We start from the raw sequence: 27,748 nt of genomic DNA on the forward strand, positions 1-27,748 counted from the left end.
AACTGCCGCTCACTGGATATTTTCTCTTTTGCGGACCATTCTCTGTAAACCATAGAGATGGTTGTGTGTAAAATTCCCAGTAGATCAGCAGATTTGAAATACTCAGACCAGCCCGTCTTGCACCAACAACCATTCCACGTTAAAAGTCACTTAAATCCCCTTTCTTCCCCATTCTGATGCTCGGTTTGAACTTCATCATGTTGTCTTCACCACATCTAGATGCTTAAATGCATTAAGTTGCTGCCATGTGATTGGCTGATTAGCAATTTGTGTTACCAAGAATAGGTGTACCTAATAAAGTGGCTGGTGAGTGCGTGTGTGTGTGTGTATGTATGTATGTGTGTGTGTGTATATATATATATATATATATATATATATATATATATATATATATATATATATATATGTATGTATGTATATATATATATATATCCCCAAAACAATATTTATTTTAAAAAGTATAAACTATAGGTGCTTTTATTTTTTGTATTTCTTTCTTTATTGTTTTTAATGTTGCAATGATGCTACATCAACCTTATTATATCATATAAAAATGTGGAATTAAATTTTGTTTATTCAAAAAATCCATGGGCTCAAAAATCTTTGGGCACAGCGCTGTCAGGAATAGTGTCTGATTTGAACAGAGCTGAATGGAGCGCTTTGCTTGATATGCTCAGGATGAATAATCAAGGCTGGATCTGTGTGCAAACGCTTTGATATTGTGGATTGAAAACAATGTTGTTATTGTTTTTTTTTTTTTTTTTTTTTTTTTTATGAACAGTGGGCATAGAATATTCAGGCAAGCCCACACACACTAATCTCCATACACCTCAACAAGTTCTTATATAAAATCCACACAGACTCCAAAAATGCGTATGTGCATTTTATTAGACAGTGTATAAACTCCTAAAACTATGCTACGTCTGTATACTCAGTAAACACAATACATTACCATATATTGAAGCGGCAATTATGAGCAGATTAGATTTTCCTTAGCATATGTTACACAATATGTCATTAAAACAATGTGAATTAGTGGCAAAGTGTTGTTATTTGGGAACAAAATCATAAGACACTTCTTTTCTCTGTCATCATCAGTACTTCTCAGTCCATTGTAAACTGTTTTAACGGCTATAAAATTTAAGATTAAAGAAATATTTAAAAATGAGTTTGATCTTATAAAATAATAGTATTAATTGCTTGCCAATTGTTTAGTGCATAGGCTATATGATATATTTTTTTCTTTGTATAACCATATTTACACCTTGATGTGCAGAGTTAGATACATACCGCAGAAGCTGCTTCAAGTTTGGCACCGGTGGTGCAGTCCTAACTAGATCGATCATTTCAAGTGTCCTGATGGAAAAGGATGCGGAAGATGCTCTTAGCAGGTTTCATGTAAATATGGTGAAATTCAAGGACTTATGAAAAATGTATTTGATATTTCCAAGGGCCTAACACAAACCAAAAAAAATAATAATAAATAAATAAAAATATTATTATAATAATACCGCATTCGGTTTGCAGTTGCCATGAAAAATACTGTTTGTGCAGTACTGTACAGTATATGTTTATGGCCTTAGTATCTATCTATCTGCCTTTCTGTCTGTCTAACTGTTTATTTGTGTCTGTTTGTCACTTTATCTATCATGTTATCTGTCTATCCTTCTATATATATTCTCTCTATATATATACACACACACACACACACACACACACACACACAGTAATTAGCAGATTAGCAGATGTTTTGTACTCTCTATGCAAACTCACTTTTAACATTTTATTCATTAAATTGATGCTCTTATTCAAAGCCACTTTCAAGTGAGATATAAGTTTAAAAATGTTCACTTCATTCTATGTGTATTTTTTGTTAACTAGCAGCATCCACAGTGTTTGATCAACAGTGTTCAGACTTAGTTTGACTCGTTGACTCTTAACCACCACCAGACTCCAAAAATGTCCACTGACAGGCATATTATAGCATATTTTGCATATGAAGTGCAGGTATATCACTGAATTGTAGTTATAGTAGAAATGGTTTTATAGATTTCTGGACTAGCTGTTTCTTCTTTATTACTTAAACCTGAACGTACAGTTGCTAGACTAACAAGATAAGATTTGTTATGAATCCCGTCTTGGTTTCTTTTGAGAAGGTGGAGACTTAGAGAGTGGTGTTTTAGTCACAGAAAAAAGATGAAACATGAGCAACGACTTCAGGATACTTTTGTGCCTTCACGTATCTGCTCAGACTCAATCACGTCTGCCATTTCTTAGGCTTTCATAATAAATTTGCAGCCGGCACAATGCAGTGCAATATCACACCTACCCAAGCACACTTGCTTACCAAGGGGACGTTATATTATTCGATTGATTTTAGTTCACAAAAAAGTTGTTGTATCCTAGTGCTTACATTTAATCTTGGTTTACTTTAAGGACCTTGCAAACCCTGGCTGAGAGAGATTTGAGCTGGGATCATTCTGTTTTCAGTCCCGAGTGCTTAGCACCATTCAGAGCTGCCCTACCTCTCAAGAACCTTGCTTTAACATTTAAAAGTTATTGGGTTTCTGCTTCTTCGTCTTTTTGGTTTTTGTTTCAGCTGGTGACATTTGATAAACTGTGAAATCAATGGTCAGGAGGAGAGCTGGACAGGTGTGTCAGAGATCATATTGCTTATATACATCATCTGTGTTTTCTCACTTTGTGTATGTGTGAGAACAACAAAGAACGGTTGCAGGAAAACAAAAAAAGGTGCTAACATGGTTTCCCAGTCATGCTATAGCAGCTCTTCGCTCTAGAGTTCCTCCCCGCTGTGATACTGGGAAGGTGATATGACAACAGAGATTCATTGTAACCGATTGCAGAGATATGGGCATGTGCGTCTTATTCTTTACAGTGCAGATTAATTTTAAGGGTTCCCTGTGACAGTAAAGGTGACCAGCCATCAGACTAAGGAAGCCACACTGAAACTCTATAAACGCAAACCCTTTTAATCCAAACTCTATTTCCTTGGGGCTCTCTGAAGGCGACAAATAGTCTTTTCAAAGCCATCGTCCCTGATGTGGTGACTTTTATATGGCCTGCACTCCTCCACATGACTTAGTCAAAATGAAAAAATAATAAATAAAACAATTTCAAAGCTTTATCCAGTGTGATTGGAATTCATGAAGGAAATATAGTCAGTGTGATAGGTTTACCACTAATAATTGTGTATTAAAGTCTATATATTATATTATATTATATTATATTATATTATATTATATTATTAATATTTAAGACTAATAGCTCAATATCAGCATTTATTTATTGCAAATGCAAGTGTCTTTTGAACAAAGATTGCATATTTTTAAAATATTAAAATATATTATAACAAAATATAACATTTTGAAACTATTATATACTTATTAAAAATTATAACAACTGTGTTATATCTGCTATATAACACAGTTGTTATCATTTTTATTATTATTATTATAATTATTAATAACATTTTTAGGACTGACAGCTTATCATAATCTTTATTTATTTATTTATTGAAAATGCAAGTGTCTTTTAAATAGAACAGTGTGAAAGATTACATATTTTAAAAATATTAAAATATATAATATCAAAATATACAATTTTGTATAATAATAATAATGATATTCCAGAACCATCTTCCCACTAATTTTTGCTTGTGATTATCAGACTTGTTCTGTATTCACTGACTATTCTTTACAAACAAACTCTAATGAGCTCTAACTAAAACTTTAAAACCGTTTAATCCAGAAGTTTGTTGTTTTTCTTGGTATTTATCACATTTTGGTAAACCCACGCTTTGTTGGGTGTTCATTTTATACAATAACTAAAAAAAGAGAAATAAAGATGTAGGTCAGTATTATAAATATTTGCCAGAATAACAGTTATTTAATATTTGTTGTTGTTCTTAATTTATCAAAAAAAAAATCAATGCATATATGGATGGACTCCAGTTGACACGCCTTCCATTCATTTAGCAAATCTTTTTTTCCACACATTTTTAGCCTACACTTTTTTTTTCCTTCCTACATGCTAGCAACAGCAGAACTGCACAGCCATGCATGTATGCAGAAGGAATGTTGCTCTTGAATATGCATTGTGCATATTGGAGTTTCAAAGGTTTTAGTTTCTCCAGTTTATGCTTAAGAAATGAGATGAAGTCGGCAAAATGCTTCAGGAAAAATGCTCTGATGTCACTACAAAACACCAGTGCACAAAAGAGGAGAAAAATATCTTAAGTTGTATCCCCACTCAGAGCTGCAGCCCCTCACTGTTACTCTTGGTGATTGCTCACAAAACTGCTTAGCATGCATGGCAGAGAGCCGGGCCATGGGAGTGTGTTCGCTCTCCCCTCCCCTACTTCTTCCAAGCTGTCTCTGCCGCCAGGAAGGCTTCCCAGAGCCACTGTGCAGCACTGCACCAATGATGATTAGTCTAATGAGTGATTAATTAGGGAGCAGGCTGCGGGGAAGGGGTAAGGCGTTGACCTCTCTGAGAGGCCCTGAGAGAGAGAGGGAGAGAGAGAAGGAGGCTAGCTCATAACCTGCAGAAGAAAAGATTCAGATGGATGTGATATGCGATTCATAGATCCACAGGAATGGAATGGCCTTAGGGAGTATTTTCCCAATGGGTTAGCTTTCAAAAACCAAATTTATATACAATTTATATAGCCAATATTACAAGGAATAGTTCACATAAAATGGTAATTCTATCATCATTTACTCTCCCTCAATGGACTCCAGTGACTTTTATTATATGGACAAACAAACAAACAAACAAAAAACTTTTATTATTATTATTGTGTGTTTGTTCCAAAGACAAAATAAATAAATAAAATGAGCACAATGGTTGTAATGCTTGAAAATGACACAAAACACCATAAAAGTATCATAAGACTGGCCCTTAAAGGGATAGTACAGCAACAAAAATTTAATTCTGTCATCATTTATTCACCCTCAAATTGTTACAAACTTGTTTAGTCTTATTTTCTTCTGCAGAACTCGAAACAGTTATTTTGAAGAATGCTGCAGTCTAAAATACACTGGACACCATTGACTTTCATTGTATGGACAAAAAACCAAACAGCAAAGCAAAGCAACAAAGCAAAAGAAAGAAAGAAAAAAAAACCTAAACAAAGCAAAACAAAACAAAAACAACCAACCAGCCAAACAAACTAAAAAGCAAAACAAAACATGCCAAGTCATATTTTCCAAATGCATTTCTTTCGTCTGCTAAACATAAAATAAAATATTTTGTAGAATGCTGATAACCAAATACTTTCAGTTCCCATTGACTTCCATTCAATTTTTTGTCCTTACAAAGTATGAGAACTAAAACTGTTTTTATTCAAAATATCTTTTATATTCCACAGAAGAAACTTTGATTTGGAACGAAATATCCCTATCCCTTTATGCAGTACTGTATACTGAAAATCCTGACATCCGCCCTAGTTTTCCTTGGCACGTTCATGAGCAGAGATACTCAATTCATGAGCAAATTGTTATTTTGATTCAGATCTTATAAGTTACAAGCGTTTTATTTATTTTGTAATTTTATTCTGCTGTGTAAAACGCCTAATTCAGACATATCAAAATACTGCAAAATTCTAAATATATGAATCAGACTGCATTATATGCATACGTGATACATCTAGTGTGGGGTTGATTTTGTGCAGTGGGTTGAGATGGGCGTTAGGTTGTTTTTCACTCCCTTTCCATCTCTGTCCACAGAGTTGAGTTGAGGAGCTGCGTTATGCATGATTATTCTTTATGATGGAGGCGTAATCTTTCCAGCGCTCCTCTTGAAAAAATCTGCCTGGATCTTGATTTACAGTTATTTAATTAGAGCCTGAACTCTGTGATCAGAACGTAGCATCACTTAAAGACAGCAACCAAAGGAATCTGGCACATATACCGTTCAAACAGAAAACTAATGGACGATAACTGTCAGAAACAAAAACTAACTGTAGGTGAATGAGGCAGAGCGTCAGATTTATTGCTGCGGGCGACTTTCTCATCTCCACTTCAGAACAAGCAGTTCTTTAATAGAACTTGGCTTACGGGTGACTTTTCTTTAAGGGTTTCTATTCTGGAGTACATGAGGGTATAGTGGAGAGACAGAGGAGATATAAAAAGAGCTCTCTGTTTACACAATAGGCGTGCTCGATTTGATTCGGCAGCCCCTCTGTAGGCAAAATGAATGTAATACAGTACCTTGTGTTATGTGAGGAGATCAGGCACACTCTGTTACAGACCGCAATCGCTTTTGTGCCCACTTACACATCTCATCACTTGTCTCTCCCCCTCCAGCACAAGACTAACTTTTAAACTATTTTGAACAGAATTATCTGAGTAGCTTGATCAAGCCGAGTGCAGTCGATCAGGTAAAAGCTATTTAGTAAAACTTCCTCTCTGACAAGAAGTAATTTAAAAAACGGATGAAAAGAGCGAGGACTTTATAAGCCATTCGTACTGTATCTGGGGAACAAGCAGAACTACTTGCTCTGATCGAGGTGGAATGAGTGCATGTGCGGGTTACTTTACCGGAGGGGAAATTCAACTGTGCATATGTTTTCTTGCCTTGAGTTTTGATGATAATAATCACGTAGGCTGCTCCTGACCTGTAATTTCTCTGATCCAAGATGCTTGCGAGTAATTAACAACCTGTTCTGTGCCGTCTTTACTTGGTTCTCTACACTTCGTGTTTCTCTGATAAAACCACTGTTGTGTTTTAATAATGTCTAAGGGTGTTTCTTCAACTATATGGACACTTTTGGCCCTGTGGACTTTAATAAACTCTCTTAAAACACTCTTTTTACACCCTCACCAGTTTATTTTAAAGTCTCTTAACAATGTCCAACAGTGTATATTGTCTACATACATCAGAATAGAATTCAGTTTTTTTTGTCATTTTGTTTCAACATTTCCAGTACAGTGTCATTGTGTAGTTAGCAATCTGTAAAGGAAATTATGTGATGGGCATTACATTTTGAACATATATCTAAAGGCAGATTTCATTGGTTAAAAATCTTAAACACAATAACATAACAAATGAATGCAGTATATACAAATTCAATTTTTGCATGTTTTTCCCCAAATTAACAAAATTATAATAATAATGAAAAAAAAAAATAATTCTATTGACAATTTTATTTTGGACAAAAATTCTTCAGTGTGGTGGAAACAGGGTTATTATCATTACTAAAACTAAATCCATAAAAAAAAAAAAATGAAAAATTGTTAATTGAAATTAATGTTAACTCAAATAAATCAAATAAATCATCTATAATTGGTACAACCAAATTATTTTTGTAGAATGAGATAATTTTTACAAAATAAATATTAAATGGTATATATGGTAATTTTACTTTTTGCTTACATTATCATATTTTTAAACTGGTAATTAAATAATAATAATTTAACCAGTCATTCCATTTGAAAAAAAATGTGCAAAAAACTAGAGATTTTATGAATAAATTACTTTATTGAGTTGAGTTAAAATGAATGAATGGATGAATGAATGACATGTTTCCTCATTACACACTTATTTCAGGTCTTAATTTTGGTCTAGAGTGGAAGTAAATGGCCTCATTAGCGTTACATTTGTGATCTGCTGCCTATCTAAAAACAGCTCTGATAGGGAGCCTGAGATCTGATTGATGTTTTTATGAATGGCACCTCAGTTATAAATAATGCTAGGTAGCAGATATTTTTCCCTCCCCTGCCTCCACAAAGTTTGATGCCAGAAGTGAGGGGCATCATTTGAGGCATTTCCTGCCAGGAACACCAAGACTCTATCACAATGTGAGCACTTTTCTTCGTGTGCCTGGAGGGTGCCTGTGGAGACTCTGGATCTCCGTGTTCTGCTGTAGTTCACACTGGGTGATTACATTTCAAATTTGGATTCAGTTCTCGTCTCTGAAGTTTTATGGACCTTTTACACAAGATTTAGTGTGTCTTACTTGGCTCTGGAAACGGCACGTAGAGACTGCGGCAACTCTTTGCTCACATATTAATCAGTTTTGCAGCATAACGAATGTACTGTATTCTTATTAAAATCCAAAAGAAAATTTGACATTTTAGAAAAATGAAATGTTGATCTTTAATGAATATATTACGTGATGTGGCAACTAATTAACTGAATCGATCATTATTAATTATATGAATAATTATTGACGAGGTGTTTTAAAATGTTTATATATATATATACTATTTTGTGCTTTTGTTATTGATTTATTATTTATTGTTTTTCTATATATATATATATATATATATATATATATATATATATATATATATATATATATATATATATATATATATATATATATATTATTTTCTGTTTAGCTTTATTTTTGTTTTAGTAGTTTTAATTCTTTATTTTAAGCATATGTCATTTAGTTACCAATGTAAACTTTTTCATTTTCGCTACTATGAAAGTATACTTAATCCAGTGGAGCTTTTTCACATCATAGGTGAACCCAACCTTAACCAATTCTGATGTAAAGAGTTATGACAAGAGTGTCGATCCCAACCTTAGGAGTGGCTCTCTGGCCACAAGGTTAAAACAATTCCCACCCAATCATACAAACAACACAATGGAATAGCTGTCACACGGGAAGACAACAGAGGTGATGGAAGCGGACAGGGCTGGGGTTTACGTTCAGGTGGAGTGTTCCCACTAATCCGATTTGACGTTCACATTTGCCGCTTGAGTGGAGTAGCTAGCCAGGCTTTGAAAAGAGCGACAGGCCTCCTTCAACAGGTTTCAGAAGGTGTAGGGTTATGGAAGAATGGCCACAGTAGATGGGGTGGTTGACCCAGACATATTTCACTGTTAAACTGTGACTGAAGTCACGTTTGACCACTTGGCCCCCCTCCACCTCATTCCCGCTTGCTGCCGCTACACCGTGCTATTTCCATATTGCCTCTGCTAAAAGCTATTTTGTCAACATTAGTCATTGTCAAAGCATATTTCTTCTGTGCCGCAAGAGCAATTCTCCCGTTTTGATCATCAGATGTATATTTGTTGTTTGTTTGTACCTGGGGGGAATAGTACATTTCAGATTGAGCACAAGCTAAAATCGCGTTGTAAAGCTGCGTTTCACAGGGCGCACTTAGCTAAAAGCAGCCATTTGCATATGGTTTCTTCCAATCAGTGGCCCTGTCACTATGTGAGGATCTCATTATAGTCGTGCCCCCTCCAGTGGCTCACAACCCTTCATGATCTCTAAATTTCTCTCTGTCAATCTGCTTTTTCTTCTCCATATAGTGTATGTTGCACAGGGACTAATTAGCAGGGATACAGACCTCTGTGATCTTTCCCCCACAGTACGAGGTGTCGCCAACTGTGAAATAAAACATGCTGCATAAAAACTACACTGATTTTTCCAGATTTAGCTAAATAATAATTGAAAATATTTATATTATAGTATTATAAAAATGAATGAATGCATATACTGTATAATTTTAATAATAATAAAAATCTATCTATCTATCTATCTATCTATCTATCTATCTATCTATCTATCTATCTATCTATCTATCTATCTATCTATCTATCTACCTACCTACCTACCTACCTACGAACTCATGCTTACAGGTAACAGCAATGTGAGTTGTCAGATTTACTCACTAATTGGGGGCACACAATGCATAATTTTCATTGAGCGGTTTAGCAGAGACAGATCAGCTTGCAGTGAGAGGCTTAAAGGTTTAGTTCACCCAAAAATAAAAATTAGGCTGTGTTTTACTCACCCCAGAGGCATCCTAGGTGTATACTTTCTTCTTTCAGGCGAATCCAGTCGGAGTTATATTAAAAATTGTCCTGGCTATTCCAAGCTCTATCATTGCAGTCAGCAGGTGTTGCAGTGCTTCAGTCCAAAAGAAGTGAAATAAAAATTGCGCTCTTTATCATTTCAGTAAGGTGTTTTTGATGTGTTTGAGTGGTGAATAAGTGAAGGCTTCCTGTAGCGAATTGTTGCGTTTTTGTAAGAAAAATATTCATCTTCAAAATGTAATATTCACTTTAATGTAGCTTGCGCCAACAGGTGTACACAGAAGCAGTTGGTGTTGCGCATGTGAGTCTCGCGAAAACTGTTTTGTAAACAGGATCAAATAAAATCCTTGTTTTGTACTTCTAACTAGTCACCGTTGTTTTGTTTTGATCTTTCCAATGCATTTCCGTGTGCATCACTTCTGAGCGACACATGCGCAAAGCTAAACTCATACATCATCCGCCTGGAGCTGCTTCCATGTACAACAGTGAGCGCAAGCTAAATTTAATCTGATTATTACTTTTTGAATATGAATAATTTTCGTACAAAAATGCATCGATTCGCTACAGGAGGCCTTTGTTCATCTGGGGAGCGATGTGAGATTTTATGGATGGGCGTTTTTTATTTAACTTCTTTTGGACTGAAATACTGCAACAACCGCTGACTGCAATGATAGAGCTTGAAATAGCCAGGACAATTTTTAATATAACTCAGACTGGATTCGTCTGAAAAGAAGAAAGTCATATACACCTAGGATGCCTCGGGGGTGAGTAAAACACACCCTTATTTTCATTTATGAGTGAACTAACCCTTTAACTGTGATTCAGAAATGAGGCTGTGCAGATTCCTTTGACTTGTTGCGTCTAAGAGCTGGACAGGAGCAAAAAGTTTGAATTCGGAGCAAATTTGTGTATGTAATTGCTTAGTGCTGGCTGAGAACACTATCAGAAATGATACAAATATGCATTTTGTTTATTAACAAATATTAATATTCTGCTCTACACTGAACAGTTTTAATACATTTAATATTTTCATTAACATTTAAAATTCAAATGTAAGCTTTTGATCTTCATTTGAAGTACACATATAATTTAGCATTTTCTGTATAAATATTTATTTTACCCGAAATTCATAAAAAATTGAGAATTTGAACAACCTTTTTATTGGATGTTTAAGCTTAATTTGTGCGAGTTTACATTAGCAGTCAATGTACTGCAGTTAACAGGAGTGACTTTTCCTTCTGTAGGTTATGTTTTACCCAGAAGGCCTTGATCTTGTAGTCTAGATTCATCATTTAGATAATTGAAATTGCAATGTTACAAAATAAATAAATAAAGTCATTAAGATGGATCATGACTTCTAGGCCTCTGTGGAAATTAAACTGGTCAAGGTAACCTAATTGCAGACTCATCCAAAAAGAACTTCACCCTCAGGCTGCTGGGTGACAGAATGCATTCAGGATCCAGGTAGATCCTGGAAAATGACACCCTGGAGCTAAATATGGAGAAAGATAAAAACGGAGAATCCGGCTGGATTGGTATGAAGTGTAAAGTATGTGCTAGTTAATGTAGAAGGGAAAATTGTCCCTAATTAGCATGGAACTGGGAAAAGGTTAGCGTCATGTATCACTGCGCAGGGCAGCGAGACATACTTTTAATTGGAGATAGGAAAGCTCTGACCAGAACAGTAGGGCTGTGCATTTACCCTGAATTTTGATAATATCATGTAATTGGAAAGAAATCTGTCATGGAAAACGCTTGCTCGTGTTCTCAAAGGCTTACACTTTAAAGGAAGAGTAATTAAGTTACGGCTTCATTCTCTAATTGTGTATACTGAGATAATGAGTTGAAAGTTGAAGCAATTATTCCCTTCTCGTTCTCTTTTTTATTTTCTGGCTCCGGATATTTTTGTATCTGTGAGTATGTTTGAGGTTAGTTGGAAAGAGTGAAGTTCCATCTCACTGACTTGAAAGTAAATGGAACTGTGTTAAATGAATGAACCAGTAATCATTCCGATACCTTTCCCTCCCTATCATACACTCAATAAAAAAGCGTTGATAGGAAGATCAGCCTCGTAACCCTCTTCCTTACAGTTTTAGCTTGCCGCACAATGGGGTTTGTGGAACTCGAACTGATGCTAAATCATCAGTTGGTTAATTGAACGCTCCGACAGGGGACTAATAAATATTGATATGAATTATTCAGACCATATGTATATCTTTGATTGCTCATTATGGGCAGTGAATGTACTACGCAATGTTAAATCGAGCTGCTACAAATGACAAAGAGCAGAGACCATAAATAGACTTGAAACCTGCTAATGGAAGTCATCGTTATGAATTTATGCTTTGAAAAAATATATAAATCATTATAGATTGTTTCAAATTGGCACCAGCTCAGCCATGAATAACTGTGTTCATTCAGAGCTAAACTGAAAGGCTGGAGTAATAGATGAGGAAAAGAGAGACTGGGGTAAAGGTCTGGTGTTTGATAGGCAATGATGTACAGTAATGAAAAATGGTCTTTAAGAGATGAACTAAGCTGTCGAGTCTGGATATATGCCCACTTACGGTATGCCTCTTTTCTCTGTTATTTGATGATCATTTGATGAGTAACTGCTGCCATGGTCAATAAAAAATATGTTACTGCTACTGCTCAAAAGTTTGGGGTCAGTAACACTTCTTTTTTTAAAGAATCTGATACTTTAAAAAATTCAGCAAGGATGCATTACCAAAAGTAACAGTAAAGACTGTTACAATGCCACAAAATATATAATTTCAATCAATTCTGTTCCTTTGAACTTTCTATTCATCAAAGAGTCCTGGAAAAATGGTTTCCACTAAAAATATTAAGCTGCATTCAACATTGATAATTATAAGAATTATTTCTTAAGCACCAAATCAGTATATTAGATTATTTTTGAAGGATCATGTGAACTGCTGTTTCTGAATTGCACTATTTCTAAAATGTAGCAGCTTAGTTAATAAGATGCAGGTTTTTGTGCTGAATTATTGAATTACGTGGCACAACTGTTTAGTGAATTCCTCCCTTCATGTTCTGATGTGTGTGCGTACAGTACGTGTTAGTCAGGATTAATATTTGATCAAAACCAACTGTTTTCCAGCAGAATTTTTGTGTCATAAAGCGTCCAGGAAGTGAGTCATGAGTCTGAATGAATTATGCAATGAATGGAGTTTGTACTACATACTGATTATTACATTATATGATGTAGTTGAACAGTATGGCTATATATATAACTTTTTTTTTTCTTTTCATTTGAGCATGTTTATTCCCCCAATGCGCTTAGTAAAACAATGCATTGTAATAATAATAATAATAGTCTCACTGCAATGTTAAGGTACAGTTTTGCAAAGTCATATTACTGGACAAGTCATCCATGAAATCTTCCTATGTAGCCAAATTGCACGGCCAGCATAAGAGTCCCAATTCTCCTTTTGACATGTCTGCTAGTAACCTACCAGTAAGCTGTTCCCCATTGCTATTCATTTGGAGTTGGATTTCTGGCTCCAGCTTGTCATCCCCCTTTTGCACTGTTCAATTGCAGTGCAGATCCATTCATCGAATACCAATGGGCATAATTCTTTTTACCTGAGTTTCAACTGGCAACACAATTGGATGAGGTTGATTCCAACAATCACATGGCTGTTTGCACTCAGCAGGATGACAGTGGGCAAGCTTGATGAAATTAAAAAAGTCAAGGTAGGCGCTACCATGTTGAATTTGTGGAGCTGAGCTGAAAATGGGCCAAGCACTGGAAAAGAAAGAGGAGGGGGAAAAAAGCAGAGCATGAACTAAATCAAGCCCCTTAATTGGCTTGTTAAGACATGAAAGAGTCGACTGAGTGGGGTGGCCTTGAAGGAAAAGTATAAAAGGGTTGGAACAAGAGAGCAACAGACGGGAAGGAGGATAATGGAAGAGCTGGGAGGGAGAGAATAAAAAGCTGAAGTTAAGTTGACCGACAACTTTGTTTAATTTGGCCGTTTTTACAGAGTGATTGGGAAGCCAGAGCTGTTTGCAGGGGAATGAGATTGTGGCATGCACCGGGGCAGTTTGATGAAGCCATTACGGGCCTCCCTCTCTCGCACTCAATCATTGTGACACATCAATAGGTGCGTTAGATGGTCATTCCTCAAAAGCCAACCGACCCACCTCACCTACAGTACTAATCGTTCCAATCATTCAGTGAGAAGCTGGGAACCTCTAGCCTCTGTAGCGATGACCCTTTTCCCAACATTGCCTAAATCCAGCCAACCTTTTTCTAGCAAAGCCAGTGTAATTCTTTATCAATCAACTAGTTGGGAATATAATCCACAGTGTGGAATGGAGAAGTAGATGGATACCCCGACCTTTCAGGTAGATTTTCACCACAAAACTAGCCGTTTGGTGAGTTGATTGTGTGGAGAACATCATATGAAGCAATCTCAGATGTTTACTAAGCAGAGCAAGGCTTTCTAAGCAGAAAAGACCTTGGACGTTTTCTTTTGTTTCTGAATTTTACCATTTGCCTGGGTTCATTTAGATGAATAGGCTTTTCCAGTCTAGAAATAAAAGACTTTTAAAATGAGAGGCATTTCTGCTGAATTCAAGGCAATACTCTTTACTGTGTTTAGACTCTGCTCTTGTCAGTGCCGTATTACAATGTGCTCCCTTTCAGCAGCACAGCAATCAGATTACACTGTGGTTCCCCCGCTAATATTCCCGCTTTGGCTCTGTCATTTTTCTTTGTCTCTCTGGCAAGGCATATGGTCTGGCAAACAACACTTCCATGTGTTTTTTTTTATTTAATTTTTTTTTATAAAACACCTGGTTACTGATGGATTAATTATCCTTGTGTTTAGGGATGTACAATATATTGGTTCTATAACATACTGTACTATTGGATTTTTTTTTTTTTTTCCAGTGTCAGACCATATTGGATATTTAAAATGTTTTTTTTTTTTTTAAATTAAATTTTAAATTTAAATTTTTTAAATTAAATTTAAATTTATTTAAAATTTAAAATTTAAAATGTAAATATATATATATATATATATACATATATACATAATAAATATACACAGTATACACACATATATTATGTAAACAAAACTTTTATTTTGGATGTGATTAATCGTGATTAATCATTTGACAGCCCTAATAATATATATATAATATATATATATATATATATATATATATATATATATATATATATATATATATATATATAGATATATATATATTAGGGCTGTCAAATGATTAATCACGATTAATCACATCCAAAATAAAAGTTTTGTTTACATAATATATGTGTGTATACTGTGTATATTTATTATGTATATATAAATACACACACATGCATGTATATATTTAAGAAGAATATGTTATGTTTATATATTAAATATATTTATATATAATATAAAATATAAGAATATAAATATATAAATGTATATACATGTAAATATTTTCTAAATATATAATTTATGTGTGTGTATTCTATATATACATAATAAATATACCCTGTACACATACATATATTATGTAAACAAAACTTTTATTTTGGATGTGATTAATCGTGATTAATCATTTGACAGCCCTAATATATATATTATACTGTACATTATAATGTTGTGATGCCTAAATTCACTCGTCGAATTTAAATATATCAATTTTATTATTTTTATTTTTTGTTCTTATTTAAACAAAGTTATATCAATATTAGCAATTTGTCACTATCATACAGTATGTTTTATTTCCTGTATTGACCCATCTTGGTTATTTATTCGTGTTTGCTTATTTCAATTATTTTTACATTTAGATCACTTTTTCTGTCATCTAACACTTACTTATAATTGATCTTTTTTAGTTTGTCTAACATTAATAATTTAACAAAATTTTTGGAAAAAATATCTAGAATTTTAATATTAGAAATTTGTCTGGTATTGGCTGATTGTAGTGTTTTTTTGTTTGTTTTTTTCTTATCTTCATCAGCCAATTTTGCAATTTTGGATATTTAATTGTACATGATAATTTCCATTATTCTTACATTTAAAAAAAAAAACATTAAAGTTAATCTTTATAAACACTAATAATTTAATGAAATTGTTATATGTAATTGTAAGCAAACTTCAAAATGAATATGCATTTTTTTTGTACTATACGTTATACTGATGTGATGCCTAAATTCACTTGTAGCATTTAAAACGATTTGAGTTTTTATTGTTTTATTTTTCATTTAGACAAAGTAGTATAGAATTTTAATAATGTCTATTTGTTAGTGGAGAATAATTACCAGTTTGATAATAGATATTGTCCATAAATATCAGTGCTTGTATTATGAGTCAGCAGCTTTCAAAGTTCACAGGTGAATCTGAGTGTAAGTCGCTCAGAGGTGACACAGTCTTTCTTTCAGTCAGGCTCTATAGCTGGCGAGGGTGCGTCAGTGTGCCCGGCTTTGAAGCACTCCACATAACCGGATTCTTTAGCTACACCTCAGCAGGGGGGGAGAAAGGATGAGAATCCAGGGAAAAGACGTTCGCGGTACAGTTGCTTTTGTAGGGCTGCCTCCAGCCACCCACTGCAGTAATCAAACTAAGCCAAGCTGACCCACTTTGCTGCCGCTATCCATGCCTCGATTCCTCTCGCTCTCATCCATGTTTCCTTTGCTACCTACCCTTTTTTTCATGACTCCCTGCCAGGCTGCCCACTCTCCACCTTGTCCACTGTTCTCTATCCACACACAAACGCTTCTCAGTGTAAATGCCGAAATCTCTGGCTCTATGCATCGCTACTGCTCCATAGGCAAGCCGAGTAGGAGGTGCTAACAGAAGGAGAATGTAACATCAACCCTGCACGCCTGACAGGTCTCTCTCCCACAGAGGAAGGATGAATTAGATGGAGGGTGCTACAATAGCCAAGCTGATTCGCACATGGCCCTCTGGGTTTTACTCCCACTGGCCTCTGCTTTCCTGCCTCTGAGCCCCATGCTGCTCAACTCCCACTGCAGCCACCGGGGTAAGGATCATTACCTCTGACAAGAGCTTCTCCATGAGTAATCACCAGTGTGGGAAACCCAACAAACACCCATTTCAATCCTGCCTCTGCTCAGTCAAGAATCCTCTGCATCTCATGCATACCATCTTTGCTTCCTGCCTGTACTGTTAAAGAAAAAGTTCACCTGAAAAATTAAAATACTCTCATTATGTACTCACATTTATGTCATTTTAGAACCATCTGGAATGCGCAATTGATTTTGCTTTGTTTCTTTTTTTTTTCTTATTTTTGTTTTGTTAGGGACCTCATTAACCTCCATTGTAATTTGAGACATTATTTTTGTTTTATTTCGGCTGATAAAAAATATTGACATCACCAATGCAACATGTAAACAACATTTTATTTTATTTTTGATGTTTTTGTTTGGTTTTGGTTTGTTTCTTGTCTGTTTTTGTTTTGTTTTGGACCTCATTAACCTCCATTGTAAGGACAAGTTCAGACATTATTCAGCATATCTTGTGTTTGTGATTCATGCAGGTTTGGAATGACATGGAAGTCTTGAATAATTAGGCTGATTTCAGGGTCTGATGACCCCAGTGGGACTAATAACTTAGGTGGTGTTAACATAAAATCTGCTCTTGCGTTTAAAACTAGCTGGACAGAGTCCAACACAAGGATCTCAATATACTGTATGTTTCTAGTTTTTGTAAAGATATGTTTCATAGTGACCACATCCATCAAGCACCATATAATAACACCCATTTAAGTACACACTGAAAATAGTTCATATGACTTATACGACTAATCCAAGTCTTATGAAGCCCATGTGACAGTTTTATGAAGAGCAGACTGAAATTTAACATTGTTTTCCTGCATGTCAGCTCTCAGAAGTCATTTTCCATTCCACATTTGAAATGGCATGATATGTATTATTATTACTACATATGAGAATGGATGGTGTTCATCAGTAATGACGTGTCATTTGTACTGTAAATCTGATTTTAGACTTGTTTGAGATTTCAGAATCGTGTGTCATAATGCTGGCACACCTTTCATTTGACCTAATGATATAATACACAGCTGTGAGGCGTATTGAGGCCCGCACCAGCTATTCTGCTATGAAAATTTGACATGACCCCTCATTAATGCATTAGTGATAATGCTCACAGTCAGATTCTCCTACTGCCTTTCTCTTCTGCTCTGCTTAGAAGAAGCTCGGTGATGATATTGGAATATCAAAACCTTTGCTCTAACATAAAATTATGCTATTACCCATAGGAAAACAGCGAGAACCAAGTCGGCAGAAAAAAACACTAGCGGTTAAAGTGATTTTCTCTGAGATTCAATAAGTTGTAAATCAGTGAGCACCCTTCCTGCGATTACAGCATTATTTACTCAGAGAGGCCAAGTCTCCTTTGCTGTCCTGTGCCTCTTAAACAATGAAACAGGAGAACCGCCTGGACTTTATGAACATAAAACAAGTTAGCCGACACAGTCGTTTCGCATTCCCACTATTGTAGCTGTCAGGGAAAGCAAATCAAAACTGTGAATGGCTTTTTGTTGTTTTGTGTTCTCTCTCTCTCTCTCTCTCTCTCCCTCTCTCTCTCTCTCAGTGTGACTTCAAGCACAGGGATCATTTGTTCTTTCTCTCTGTCATCGCTGCCAACTGCTCTTTTCTAAATAATGCACTTTCCACTATAATGGCCACAGTAATACCCAGCCACAGAAATATTATCTCTGTAATTTTTTCCCTCATTTTTCAATGAAACAGCATTTTTTTTTCTCCCTCACAATCTCATAGACAATGCATTTAGCTTAATGAGTGTGGCTGATAAAAATATCGACTCTTGCAAAATCGCCAATGCAACATGTTAAAAAATTGTTCTAATTACTATGTGACCTGACATGAAATATTTCTAGACCAGATGAGATCAAAACAACTCCCTGCTGGGCTTCTCGCTCGGCTTAAGCTGTTCTGTTTCTTTCATCCATTTTCAACTTCTTTTCTTTGTGTTCTTCTCTTTTCTTGCTATATTTATTTATTTATTTACAAAATGCTCATGTGGCCACGTGAAATCATGCCAGTACTCTTCGGGGTATAAATCCTTGCTTGATTTTTTTTTTTTTGTCATTATTTACTTGCCCTCATCCTCTAAAAAGGACTTGCTGATATGTATATATCATTAAAACTTTATTTTTGTGAACTCTATGAACTGTCACTGTAAGGAAAAAACGCTGTGTAACAAACAATCTCCTTTCCGATTTCCCTTGGAAAAATAACAGTGTACAGATTTTGGAACAACATGAGTGTGAGTAAATGATGACAAAAAAATGTCATCTTTGGCTGCAGAATTCCTTTAAGCCGACGGCTACATGCCGTAGGACAGAATTAGCACAGGTCCACAATGCCGACACCTTTGGATGCAGGAACTATAACCTTATCCCACCTGCTCTGTAAATACAGATTTACAAGTCTAAATACCCACCAAGGTCTTTCTTCATAGTTGCATCATTAAATTCATGAACCTCCTTAAAAAATATTTGAGGCGTTTCTGTCAAATGCCAAATTAAAGAATTATTACTGAGATAGATACTTCCAGTAGGCAGTGGGAAGCTGTAGCCTTGTGCCAGAAACAGAATTCAGTCCTTTAGATGCTGCTTGTCTGAATCCCCCACGCTCTGGAGGAAGGCCAAGCAGAAGGATCTGCCTGGCATGAGCAAGGTGCTATTAATCGCCTGTTCAATATGAACTCACGATCTCATGCTGAGATGTTTGAATAAGGGAGACCTTGTCATGGATTAGCATACTAGCTGACATATGGGCCATATCTGCGATGTAAACATTAGCGGTATACTGTTACAGTCCACCGTGAGCTAATTGCGGTTTTGATGAGGTTGCTTGTGAAACGCTCCCTCTCTGCTACGAGATCTTTCATCTTCTTCTTCTTGTCGTACTTTGAAATGGGTTTGTAAATATTGTCACGTGAATCCGACAGAATAACGAAACGCCACTAAACGGCCATCTGTATGCGGGCGTTCTTTGCCAAATTCACTAATTTCACCAAGACTGGATAGATTAGTGAGACTTAGCTATGTGGGTGGACTTCAAATGGCATTGATGAAAACAATGGCTCATGTTTTCAGGCTCTTTAACTTGGGCTCCGTGTTTCTACATGCCACCTGACATGTCCTTCACTTCTGTCCCATCTGTGTCGTCACTCACACACGCACACGTCCTCGCTTCTTCATCCCCCAGCTTCTGCCACCAAATAAAAAGCTTGTCCCAGAGGTTGTCAGAGCATGAGAACTTATAGCCACCCACGCTCAGCTCAGTCCACAACCTGCACTCTCATTCCTGCTGTTTCACATGCTTTATCACTTTTTCATCCTCCTCCCCAGCTTTCGCCCTCAGACACTAAATCAGGTGATATGAGATTGTTGTCATCCTGGAATTACCAGACAACAGTCCGGCGCTATACCATCCTGTGATATGACACATGCAAAGATGGGAAAGGTTATGCGATTAAACCACAATGTTCTCTGTGCCCATAGCTATTTTTTTTTCTTATTTATTTGTAAAAAATAAATCACTTCAAGATTTTTAATAAATCACTGTTCAAATACTTCATTGTATTTTATTACATATCTGAATATTTAATTTTAATGCAGTATCCGTATGAATTTTGTATGTTGACATATCTTTAAAAGCAGCAATTTTCTTGTTTGTTGTTATTAAGTCCTACTCACTATTGAGCGATGATAGTTTTACCCAAGACAAAAAATTGTTGGGAAACCCTGAGATATAAATATTGAAGAAAGTCCACATATAGTCGTTTAAAAGTGTGCAAATGAAGGAGAAGGAAGCAAAAATCAAATTGAACTGCGAGTCATGACTCTTCCCAGTATGGAAGATGAATGAGGTGTGTTATTGTTGCATTATTTGGACAGGGTGATGAAGGAGGCTGTGACCTGCAAAGAGGAAAGTAAAATATAAGTGACTGATTCCTGCTTCGAGAGAGAGAAAGAGCAAGAGACAGGAAGAAAGAGAGAGAGAGAGACAGTTTGCTGGTGAGTTACATTGGAGCGCTGTGCCCTGCATCTCATCCGTTCTGTCTTATGTCTGAGACGTAATCCTGTTTTCAGCACAAAATCATTTAGCTCTTTGGCACCACGTATGTCATTAACCTGCCTGGAGTCGGGCTGCCTCTCCATTCTAATTCACTCTTCTGTTCCATCACCTAAGCTTCAGCAGCACTGTTATATATCAGCCAGACAGAGCCCAATCATCTAGCCGCCTTCTGTCTCTCTGATTATTGTTGACCAGCAAAACACTTGACCTGCAAACGGCAGCACTATGAGAGTAATCTACCTTGACATCTTTGTATCTAATGGCGTAGCAGGATCGATGGCCCGCACACACACCCTGTGGGCACGGGAGGCTGATTCCCCCTCTAAAGCGTGTGGCCAGTGCTGGCTGTCTGAGCCGCTCCGACACACGGCCACATAACTCATTTAATTAGTCATAGTTAGGGACTCCTCTGGACTCCAGGGATTCAGAGTGTCCACTGCTCAGGTGCTGGCAGGAGAGGATACAGAACAAAATGTTTGGAGGCAGTTTGACACCTGGCAGCAGAAAAAAAAATGACAGCTCTCAATGTCCGGCAAATGCTAAAAATGGGTTTGCACAAAATGCAGCCATCTATTTTCTAAATTTGTTAATAAACCCAGCGATTGTTGTTTTATAAAAGGCCATCCCACTGCTAGAAAGAATTTTTTTATTTTTTTTTCACCAAATCTTTTTACATTTTTTAAATTTTCAACCTCATACTGGAGATGGTTTGGTCTTTTTTCCCTCCTCATATTATTATTATTATTATTATTATTAATAAAAAACATGTCATTACAAATTATTAAATTAAAAAAAAATAATAAAAACATACAATATTAATAATAATTAAACATAATTCCATGTGATCATTAATTAATTAATTCATTCATTCATTCCTCTGAAAGCAATATTGTATCTTCATGCAGGTTAACATTTAAACATTTTTTTCTCATTTAAAAGCCTATTTTCTCATATTATTATTTTTACTATAGTTATCATTATACATGCTATTTTTGTTTTGGTGTCAATAAAATGTATCTTATTATTAATAAATTAACTACATTTAATAAATTAATAACAACAAACATTCCATGTGATTTATTGATTCTTTATTTGATAGTTTTTTTCTTCTGAAGCTATTAATTATTATTATTATTATTATTATTATTATTATTATTTGATGTTTTCATAATAATCATTTTAATTATATTTGTTCATATGAGAGTGTAGTTGTTTTTTTTGTTTTTTTATTTATAATATATAAAAGGAAAATATATTAAAAAATAACAATTATTAATAATTCTATGTGGCATTTATGCATTTGTTTGTTTTCATGTCTGTGTTTGCCATTTTTCATCGGAAATCTTGTTATTTGCCCAACTTTATTAGTTTCAAATTCTTATTTCTAATTCAATTATTCTTTATTTCAGTGAAGCAATTAATCCAGTTGATTTATTTGCTCAGACCAATCCATTTCTCAAGTTCATTTCAGCAATTCGAGTAAACAACCAGTTCATTCTTCAAAATATCTCCTTTTGTTGGTTCACACAACAAAGAAAATCATATATGTTTTGAACATAGATTAAATGATGACACAATTAAAATTTTTGGGTAAAATGTTTCTGTAAGAAGTTGCTATAAAATGAAGCAATTGATGGATTTCAGAAAGGTGCTCAAATAAGCAGAGGAGCATTTCATCAAGATGCAGACAGCAGGGCCAGTTTGAAAAAAAAAAAGTTCAATGTATTGATGTGAGGCACAGAAGTGGCTTCCCAGGAAAAGTGGTGCGTCAGCTGCAGGTTTGATGTCCAGGCTCTTGCCCAAGGGGAGGCAGGTTGGCACCCAGAGATATTGACATGGGGACAGATCATTAGCCCTCTCTATCCACCCTGCCTTAGTCCCACGTCTCTGTTAAAGGTGCCAGTGTGTGCTGTTAAGGTGCCAGAAGTTTCGCCTGTTAGGCATAACAGGTAGGAAGACCATGGTTCCCGATTGTTCCACCCATTAATCTGCCATTGTGAGCATGACAAGAAGTGCAATTATTTCCTAATATGACACTGCGTTTAATGGCATGGTGAAGTTCAGAATTTCTTATGTGTTGCTGTTTCTCTGTAGGCACATGAAATATGATTACACGTTAGCGAAAATGAGATATTGCATAGAAATACAGGAGTTTATTGATTTAGAGTTGGCAGCCTCGCCGCAAGATGGAAAAAACAAACAAAAAATAGCTCGATTGAGCAGTGATTTTGATGGTGTAATGATAATTGCAGCTTGAGGTGGAGATACAGTTTCTCAGACAGACCAACTGAAACCGTCATACCTGGATTTCGCCCAAGAACAAGAATTATGTGCTAATGATAACTTGAGGAATGTACTTCAGTATTGTGTTATATGGTGGATACTTTTGCAAAGCAAAATCACTCGGCCCAAAATCACATCTCTCAGACCTAGACATTCAGTCCCTGAAAACCTGAAAATTAAACTTAAAAATAGTTATTGCATTCTAAAACTCTAAAATAAAATAAACAAGTATTGAAATAATGTGTGAAAGTAATTATTTTATTTTATTAATATATATATTAATTTATATATAAGATTTTCTGAATTGAAGAGTATCATCGTATGGCGGAGCGTTTGAGCAGCAGGTGCCTTGTCCTTCAGCTCAACCTTTGGAATCTGCTCTTCATTCTGTGACTTTTCTCCATTGGCTCATTAGAGTGAGCCATAGTCCTCTAACACCGGGAATGGGACATCTGTCACTTTACATTTAAACAGAAGATCCTCACCGCACACTCACCTAAGAGACAAACAATCCATCCTTATTTACCCAACACAATTGCAATTGGATTGGATTTTGGCTATGGAGGTGAGCGCTTTTCAATTTGAATCAAAACCTTAAATAGTGTTTTTATTCTCTTCCACTGCAGCTTTGGAAGTCATGAATAGAGCTTGGGCTGGCTAAACATGAGTGACCTTGTGCTTATATTGAAATACTGGGTGATACGAGGAATTTAGTTAAATTAATTGTCCTCTGTGAGGTCACAATGAGTTTGAAATAGCTCATCTAAGCAAATGTTCTCGATTTGATCTTTTGCTGTATCCTCACCAGCTTTTACAAATGCTCCTGTGTTTTCTGAATATAAATGTGATTTTGGATAACTCCAGTGACCCGAGTGCATGGGATCTTGTGCCGTAGGCATGATGCATAACTGGCTGCATCATCTTTCATGAACACATATCCATCTCCCCACTTTAGCATGCCAAACCATCGGGGGGTAGAGTAGACACATGGACAAAACCATAAATTGACATGCTTTGCTATCGATGTGTTTTCCCCAAATGTCAGTTTGTGGTGTAGAGGTCAGCATGTATCCTCTTAAAATGCAAAGCTTGCTGTTAAATAAAGATGAATGGCGTAAGGTGGCACATAGCTTTGTGGATTGATCCAACTTTCCGACCCCATGTGTGTAGGCCAGCCCACAGGGTTCGAACCCCCCAACACCTTCCTCTAATCCTGCCTGGCACTGCCTGATAAGTACATACTATTTCCTATGGTCCAATGTGAATGCTTGCATATTCTTTGCTTTTCTCTCTCTGTTCAGCTGTTGTTTTGGAAGGTAAAACCGGAGGGGTGGATTGCCTAATGCCAGAGTTAGCCAAATGGTACAAAAGTAAATACATTTCCAATGAGAAGGAAATTAAATAAATACTCATTTGTATAATAGTTGAGTTCCATTGCATATTGGCCTTCTGTGACTTTTGTTTTAAACTTCCGAGTAGTAAGGCAACACAAAAGCTATTTGTTAATCTTGTCAGGGTGATATTTTCACAAATCAGGTTTGGCATAGTAGGAATTGGCTTTTTTTAACCACTCCGCTTGAGAATGCAGAGCTGGCAAGTTGATTGATAATGATTTGGTTGATAGTGCTTAGACAATGTGTAAAAAAAAAAATATATATATATATAGTTCCTTGGAAACTTGACTACATTTTCACAGGTTTAACGCATTTTAAGTGCTTTGATTTGGAACTCATAAAATTGTGTTTTTGTGTTCTTTTCATAATGATCCCCAAAAAATGACATATATTCATTTAAAGTGAAAGTGACATGACATACAGCCAAGTATGGTGACCCATACTCAGAATTCGTGCTCTGCATTTAACCCATCCAAAGTGCACACACACAGCAGTGAACACACACACATACCGTGAACACACACCCGGAGCAGTGGGCAGCCATTTATGATGCAGAGCAGTGGGTGCAGTTGGGGGTTAGGTGTTTTGGTTTAGGTGACTTGATTCATGGTATTGCCGGCCCGAGACTCGAACCCACAACCTTAGGGTTAGGAGTCAAACTCTCTAACCACTAGGCGACGACTTAAGTAAACATTTATTTATTATGTCTTTGGGACCATAAAAAAAAAAAAAATTATTGTGTTGTTTTTTTTTTTGTTTTTTTTTAATTTTAAGAGCTTTTGTGCTTAAGTCGCAAAAACATCATAATGCAAAAAAAAAGGCTATTTTCTTTTTTTTCTCTTTTGGTTAATGTTGAAATGTGGCTTGGACTTGGACTTTGACTTGCTTTCACATTTTTTCAGTTCTAGTCCGTGAATATAACAATGTTTCAGGCCTGTGAGAAAAGAGTTGTGTCCTCATGGCCATAAGTCCTTATGTCTGTCCTCTGTGGATAAAGAGAAGAGCTAAACAGCATGTGTCAATTTAACATATTTATACCACCGATTCTTCTCTCGCTGCCTCTCCTTTGCTCACAACACATGATCTTTTCCCTCAAATAAGAAAAAATTATTCTCAACTACAGCACTGCGGTTCGATATATCCCTCTGTATCAATACATCACTTTGACAACAGTAGATGTTGAACTTCATGTGAATGTATCTTCAGTATGATTCTCTTTTTTATGTTGTCTGCCTGACGTATAAAGTCTAGTATCAGCCTTTGGCGCAAACAGAACACGACCGTATGTCTGAGATATTGAAAGATGTTTCATATTAAAAATTAAATATGCATGATGTTTAAGCAGAATTGGTGCTCACGATTATTCACACCAATAATAATAATAATAATAATACGTTTCATTTCAGTGGTGTTTCCTTATTTTCTGTGATGATTCCCAGGAAAGACAGGTCTTATATTTTGTGGCGTAACTAGATTCACTGCTAAATCGAGGCTGGAAAGAGTCAAAGTTCACGTCTCGAGTACCACAGGCTACGCCAGTGACTCTGTATCTACCAACATAGAGAGTCATGTTTCTTGCTCCAAGGTTGCCATGGAAACTATACTGGCAAAACAGCACCAAATGAGTAATGTCCCCATATGCTTTTTGTGCTATTGAAGGAAAAAAAATATTTTAATTGCCCAGAATTATGGAGAGGAGGGAGAAAATGTGCTAGTTCTGCTCTCCGTAAGCTCATTATTTATTTATTTCGATTTTATTTTTTTCTCGATAATGCCTTGCGTGATGAAAGACCATCTGTCATCTCTTAGCTGTCTTTTCCTTTGCAGTTTGCTTGACTTTTTAATTCCGATTTCCCTCACTCATCGAGCACCTGGATGGGCGATAATGAGACTGTCTTAATTAATAAGAACGCACCCACCTAGCTCGTCTCAGAGCAATGGGAAAGACAGCCCCCTCTATTAGGCAGGACTTACACGGTGCCCCTGACCAAATTACAGTCATTTCATTTGCTCTCCTCCTCATCACTTATGTAAAGATTCTCGCCCCGGGTGGAGGTGTTGGGACGGTGTGGGGGCGTCAGAATAGCTGCCTAGGGATAAAACAAGAAAACAACACTGACAAGCAAATAAAACCAGACAAAGGGCTTTGACAAAAGCTTATGTATGTATGTTTGGTAAAGGAGGTGGTTCTATTTTGGATGCTGTATGTGTATGTGTTTATTTTGCTTGTGGGAGAGATTTATAATGCAGTTTAGCCAGGCGCTGCACGCACAAAGGCGCGTTCTCTCATTTTTGCTTTCACACCCACGTGCACGCAAACACACACACAACGGTAGGGGAAGCCAGTGGGAGCGGCAGCTCCGTTTCACGGGGGGGGGATGGGTGGGAATGCGGCCGGAGCAAGTGATTCTGAAGCATCTGATGAATGGTGCCACTGATGGGTCATTTGTCCCGGTGATAGAGTTAGCCACTGCCCTTTGGGAGGAAGAATAAAATAAAGAAAGCTGGAGAGGAGCGTGACGGATCGGCCAACGGTAACAGAATAAGTGGCTGCCTCACACATGGCTACTGGATCCGACCTTCCTCTAATCGGACATTCTCGGGGAGCAAGAGGGCAGAGAGTGTGTCTCACATAACACAGAGACAGGCTGGGCATGGGGACAGAGAAAAAGGCGTTGGGTTTACACAGAAAGGGATGCACATCAAAGAATACAAAGGGATTAGACTTTCTGAACTGCGCTTTTGGCCTCAAAAATGTGTAGTGAAGGAATGAAGCATTATATTATAGGGGATGTCATGTGACATCCCCTATAATATAATGCTTGTGATTATATACATGTGAATACATATAAATATTTTCAAAATATATGCTGTATGTGTGTGTATTTATATATACATAATAAATATACACAACACACACACATATATTATGTAAACAAAAACTTTTTTTTATTTTTTTTTATTTTGGATATGTTTATTCGTTTGAAACAGATATATATAAATGACCCCTGGACCACAAAACCAGTCATAAGTAAAGATCATGTTTCATGAAGATATTTTATACATTTCCTAACGTATACTATATATTAAATTCTATTTTTTTTTTTATTAGTAATATGCTTTAAATTTTAAAGGCAATTTTCTCAATATTTAATTC

The 27,748-nt window shown here is 36.1% G+C and overlaps 1 protein-coding gene across 11 annotated transcripts in view; it reads left to right on the forward strand.

Moving 5' to 3' along the window:
* The window catches only part of LOC109084702 (RNA binding protein fox-1 homolog 3-like), a 384,371-nt gene that overhangs the window by 83,125 nt on the left and 273,498 nt on the right, over positions 1 to 27,748 (forward strand). The window contains exon 3 of one of the 11 annotated variants that reach the window (XM_042735816.1): positions 20,734 to 20,853. The exons of the other annotated variants lie outside the window; for them this stretch is intronic. The gene's annotated coding sequence lies outside the window, so the exon portion shown is untranslated. The remainder of the gene's footprint in view (positions 1 to 20,733; positions 20,854 to 27,748) is intronic. 11 annotated transcript variants of the gene reach the window in all.

The sequence above is a fragment of the Cyprinus carpio genome, chromosome B12 (genome assembly GCF_018340385.1).
Source record: "Cyprinus carpio isolate SPL01 chromosome B12, ASM1834038v1, whole genome shotgun sequence".
NCBI lineage: Eukaryota > Metazoa > Chordata > Actinopteri > Cypriniformes > Cyprinidae > Cyprinus > Cyprinus carpio.